Source organism: Zingiber officinale, chromosome 10A (genome assembly GCF_018446385.1).
Source record: "Zingiber officinale cultivar Zhangliang chromosome 10A, Zo_v1.1, whole genome shotgun sequence".
Classification (NCBI taxonomy): Eukaryota; Viridiplantae; Streptophyta; class Magnoliopsida; order Zingiberales; family Zingiberaceae; genus Zingiber; species Zingiber officinale.
Window position 1 is genome coordinate 75,095,006 of NC_056004.1, and position 6,375 is coordinate 75,101,380.

Consider the following 6,375-nt stretch of genomic DNA (forward strand, 5'->3'; position numbering starts at 1 on the left):
GTTCTTGACCCTTTTATACCTCTTCTAAACTGCCCAAGAAAACCAGGATTATAGGGGTCTGATAAACTGAAATTTTCACCCCTTAAACATGGTTTTCTCGCAATTCACCCTGAACCAAAGTTATAGCCCTTGAGATTATCTACAATTTGATATTTGGAACAAACCCTTGCTCAAACTGAGTCAGAATTTATGGTAGTTCAAAGTTTAGTCTGCAGTCTAGGTGGAGGCTCTGATGAAGCCACGGTTTAGAGGCACAACCATGCCTTTTAGCATGGCTAGACTCTACTTTCTCTTTGTTAAACTTGAAGCAAATTTGTAGATCTTGAAGTTTCCTATGTTTTGGTATAAAGAACAACCCGTAATTCTAACTAAGTGCAAAGTTATAGTCGTTCTACGATTGGTCTATAATCTACCTAGAATTTAGCACGACTCTGTTTTGGCATGACACGGCCTCAGCTTCTCCGTCACATGGTCATGTAAAAAGACATGGTTGTGGCATGCATGGTATTAGCCGGAGAGGCACAACTGCGTAGATTCACATGGCCACACTCTTCTTGTTCTCTGGAATTCCACATGGCCGTGTAGATTCACACGGCTGTGGTCTGCTTCTGCTCTGGAAAGTCCACACGGGCATGTGAATTCACACGGCCATGGTTTTCTTCTCTTTTGGTGCGTGACACAGTCGTGTGAGTTCACACAGTCGAAGCTGGATTTTCCACGGGAAAGACCACACGACCGTGTGGTTTCACACGGCTTGGGCTTGATCTTCTCTATGTTCGCTCCAATGTGTATTTTTATTCCATTTTTGCTCCAAACAACGTCCTGTCAATCAAAGCAAGTAGGGAGAAGATCTTTGAATTGAATATAATAAAAGTATGACATTATAATAAAATATGGTGTAATAAATATAAATTATGCTAATGAAATACAAGTAGATGTGCGTTAAAATATACATAAAAGTGTATATAATCTACGCACATCACACCCCCAGACTTAAACTTTTGTTTGTCCTCAAGCAAAAACTGCATCTAAACTCATGTAGTTAAATAGTGCATCATAATCTCTAGCAAGTCAATCTAATCTTATCAAATGATTTCATTGGTGAGTAAGATACAAAAGTTGTTTGAGTACGACCTAAGTAGTAGGTCTCTATGCTCAGTGCAATAGTGACCTAAATTTATCAAGTATCAATCCCTAAGCCTAACGAAGTCATCATAAAACTGTGTTCCTTATGCTTCTAGTGATAGACACTTACCTGTCATACGCATGATTCATATCTCTAAAACTATACAAGGTCTCAAAGGACTACTCGGAATCAAGAGAAACATAAAATTTATTTCTCCAATAACCTAACTCAGTCTCAAAGGAGTAAATTATTAGTTTACACTCATGACAACTATTTTTTTTATCCCTTATTCATATGATTTTTTTCTCTCTTTTTTTCTTTTGGTGCATTAAAGGTGAAGTACTAATACAAATGCAAATACAGGAATTTTGATTTTTCTAAGTAAGTTTTCATGATCTGAGACCATCCAGTAACTAAAAGATAATTAAGAGATCACCTTAGAACTTGTACTAGTCTAGTTCTATGAATCATGACTATCTGCTATCAAAACTAGGCATAGTATAAAGAGATCATAAAACAAGGTCAATACTCAAATTTTTTTAGTAAAACCATTGCTCACTTAATATTATTACAGATAGAAAAAGATAGATCACTAAACATACTAGCATTATAAGTAACCAACAAACTACATAAAATCTAGAACAAGTGTGCTAGTATTTTGTATTATTATATAAACAATCATGATGTGATGAATGATGTAACCAGTAAAAATTTTATTATGTAAAAAGAAATGTGTAAAAACTAAGGAATATGACAAACACTACACTAAACCCAAACATCCCCCAGACTTAAACTTTTCATTGTCCCAATAAAAACTAGAAATAATGCGGAGGAGATTTAAAGTAAGAGAAGTTACCAAGTGATAAGCTCTAAAAGGTCGAGACATTCATGTTCTAAAGATACTTCCCTATATGTGATTTGCACTCCTCTACAACTTGTAATTCTACAAAAAGAAATAGACAAAAAAAATTAAGTAGAGGATATGAGTTATTATGAATAATGAAAAGAGACTAGAAAGAAATTAAAAACTAAAATGTAAGCAAGATTGAACTTGGATTGTCTCCCAAGAAGTGCTTGTTTAAAGTCCTTAGCTCGACCCCTTATTTGCTATACTTAAATCATGATCTTGTCAGAGTGAGATATCTCCAGACTTTCCGACTTATAACCCAAAATGCGAAGGGAGTTTTCATCGTGGGAAACATATCATGGGAAATTTCTCTCTCCTTCTTCTCCTTAAGAATCTTCTTGATGGTTGAAGAAGGTTCACTTGAAGTACCCATGCCAAGAGCACGGTGATCATATTTGATGTTAAGGCCTTGTTCTGATGAAAATAAAATATAGTCAAAAGTGGGAGTGTCTAGCCTTGGGGTCTCCGGCTATCCACCACTTCCTACTCAGAAGGCTGTACACAAATATTAACATCTGCTTCCTCTATAATCCCATCATCACTCAAGCATGTACTATTAGAAGTTGCAGCAAGAATAACAGCAAGATTGGATAAAGACGCATTAATGGTCCTATCAGTGTCCGAAGTATCAACAAATACATCAACACCATGCAAAGCAATACAGGAGTCCTGTAGAGCTACAGAATCATGATCACAATCGCCTTCATATTTACATTCCATCCCCTCCAAATCATCCTTCAACTAAGGCTCCGAATTTGGACTTGACACATCAACTTGTTGTAGGGATCGGAGAAATAAGATCCCCTCTTGCATCAAGAGCTCTTCTAATTCTTGTATTTTGGTCTTCATCTGATTGGGAGTAGGAATATCTAAGTCTTGGGAGTTCTTCCAGTCAATTAGATCATAATGTTGCAACTATTATGGTTCATCTAATAGTGAATCATCTTCAAATTTTGATGGACTCTAATTTTCTTGAGAAGACTGCTCAACACTTTTAATGTTATTGTACTCAAAATTCTGATATTCCATCCCATCTTGATTGAAGTGTTAAGGCGAGTCAAGCATATTCTGTTGTGGAATTAACTGCTCATCCTCCTCAGAAGTATGCCGGGTTTGAAAGTTCTGAGTTTGATGATCTCCCCGGTTATAACTAGAAGTGCTAGGAACTGAATCATATATATCTTGATGTACAGGTTAGAATAGATTCTCAAGTGCCAAATAAGAGGTAGCAGACTTTTGGAAGAAGTGACATATAGCAACTGAATGGGATGAGCTGTCACAAACCGTGTAGATATCATTAGTTGGTTCTGTGGAAGGACCGACTTCATTTTGGAAGAGGTGGCATTTGAAAGATGGATGGATTTGACTACCACATACTGTGCAGATGTTCAACATGTGCTCATCATCCAAATTATACTTTGCATTTAAGCCTCCAAGTTGCCAAGAATATCAATCCATGGCTAAAGAAAAATTTTGAGTCTCACCTGAAATAATAGCAATAAACTCACAAGACACGGTGAGAAATCATCACATAACACATGGATATAAGAGATATAAAATAATCAAGGCACTCAACCAATTTTTGGATTGATTTTAAAAAAATAAAAAATAAACGTAGAATTTAAAGACAAGAAATAAAATGCATAATAAAAATAAGAAAGAAAATACATAAGAAAAAAAGAAAAATGTCTAGAGTAACTCATATGCTAATTAACTAATGTTAATATGAACAGTCCCCGACAACAATGTCAAAAACTTGTTACGGAGTCACAAGTGCACGACCACGTCGTCAGTAATATAAAAGATTGGTGAACCAATAGGAATTGTTGATTAAGCACTAAAGATATCACAAAGTAAGTTATCTAAATGGTCGAAAGTTGGCGTTGGCGCTCGTGAACTAACAAGAGTGATTGAAGAGAGGGAGAGAAGGTTGAGAGAAAGGGAGAGAATAAAGAAGAAGGTGAAGTTGGATTTTGGGGATAGATACATGGTAGGATTTCAGTTTTGTTATGATGCTAGTTAATGTCCCTATGCATTGTTCATCTACTTAACTCCATGCTTACACTCATGTAGGGATTCTAACTAAAGTCTAGCACAACCCCCGCCTAGGTTGCCCCGGAGAGTCTACTTAAGTTCTAACGTCATTAAGTAGAGAGGTAACCTAGGAATAGGGATGTAAATGAACCAAACCGTTCATGAGATATTCGGAGCTCAATTTGATAAAAAACTCATTCGAGTTTGTTCATTTATCTTATCGAACTGAGCTCGAACTCGATTTCGAGCTTGACAGTTTTATTGAGCTGAGCTCAAGCTTAAGGATATTCAGCTCGTGAGCTCGTGAACATGTTCGTTGATAGGCTCGTGAGCCAAAAAATGAGCCTTAAATCGAGCCAAAAAATGAGCTCTAAAATGAGCCAAAAATGAGCTCGAAAACGAGCCTTAAAATGAGCTTTAAAATGAGTCAAAAATGAGTTCTAAAATGAGCCTGAAAATGAGCCCGAGCTTGCTTAATGAGGTAGGCTCGTTAACTATAATAATCGAGCTAATAACGAGCCGAGCTTGAACTATTCGTGAGCTTGGTAATTCCAAAATGAGCCAAGCTTGAGCCTTGTGATAAAAGTTCGATTTAAGCTCAAGCCGATCTCGAGCCCGAATATAACTTAAACGAGCCGATCTCAAGCCTAATACTGTTCGTCTCGATTTGGCTCATTTACATCCTTACCTAGGAAGTCTGGTTAAGAGGGAATCTCTGTCACTAGGACCCCCGGGTCATACGTTGCTATAACACACAGTCATTTCCTAATTATAGCACTAGAGTATCCACTTCAATTAGAATTTCCTAACAAGAATTAGTCCCTATGTTAAAATCTTTTGACTCTAGAAAGTGGGTAAGTATCGATACCCTCTGTCACTAAGGGCATAATATGTCTGATTGAATGGGTATCCTCTGTCACTAAGGATCCCCTAGTTATCCAGTCTAGTAGTAACCTTAACATAGAGACAAACCCCTCACATTTACATGAATTGACCTCACACACATTTTGTCAAATACATACAAGGTACAACACACATAGAACATGATATAAACACTTCATTGCATAGGAAAATGTTTAAATACATAGTTCATACATCCACAATCACATCATAACTACTTTCTACATCCTAGATCTAGAGAATCTACTCTATTACAAGGGATTACAATCCAAAGATGAATAAAGAAGCAAACTACAACTTAATACATGGAGATAGAGAAGAGATGCTTATCTTTGAAGTGTAGCGTCTTTGGAAGCCCTCCCTTACTCTGGAGGTGGACGGATCTTGAAGGAATAGAGGTGGATTAAGCCCTAGGGTTCTCTCCTAAGGGGATAACCCTTCCACAAGGAGAGGGATGAAATCCTCAATCCCCAGATGAATCAAAGAATGAGGTTTTTGGCCCTTTTATACCTCCTCCAAACTGCCCAAAAAAATTAGGATTATAGGATCTGGTAGACCAGATTTTTCACCCCTTAAACCAAGTTTTCTCACAATTCACCCTGAATCAAAGTTGTAGCCCTTGAAATTATCTACAATCTGATATTTGAGTTGATCCATGGTTCAAACCGAACCGAAATTTATGGTGGTTCAAAGTTTGGTCTATAGTCTAGGCGGAGGTTCTAACGAAGCCGCAGTTTAGAGTCACGACCATGCCTTTTAGCATGGCTAGACTCTACTTTCTCTCTATTTAACCTAAAGAAAAGTTGTAGATCTTAAAGTGAGCTACGTTTTGGTATAAAGAACAACCCATAATTCCAACCGAACATAAATTTATGGTCGTTCTACGATTGGTCTGCAATCTGCTCAGAATTCAGCACTACTCTATTTTAGCATGACACGACCTCAGCTTATCCGCCACACAACCATGTCAAAATACATGGTCGTGGCATGCATGGTATCGGCTGGAGAGGCATGACCATGTGGATTCACACAGCCATGCTCTTCTTGTTCTTTGGAATTCCACACAGCCATATGGATTCACATAGCCATGGTCTGCTTCTGCTCTAGAAAGTCCACACAACTATGTAGATTCACATGATCGTAGTCTTCTTCTCTTCAGGAGTGTGGCACGACCATGTGAGTTCACACGACCCAAGCTTGATTTGACATAGGTAAGACCACGCGGCCATGTGGTTTCATACGACCTGGACTTAATCTTCTTTATGTTCGCTCCAATGTATATTTTTGTTTCATTTTCACTCCAAACAGCATCCGATCAATCAAAACAAGCAAAGAGTAGATCTACAAATAGAATATAATGGAAGTATGATATTATAATGAAATAGGGTGCAATAAACATAGATTATGC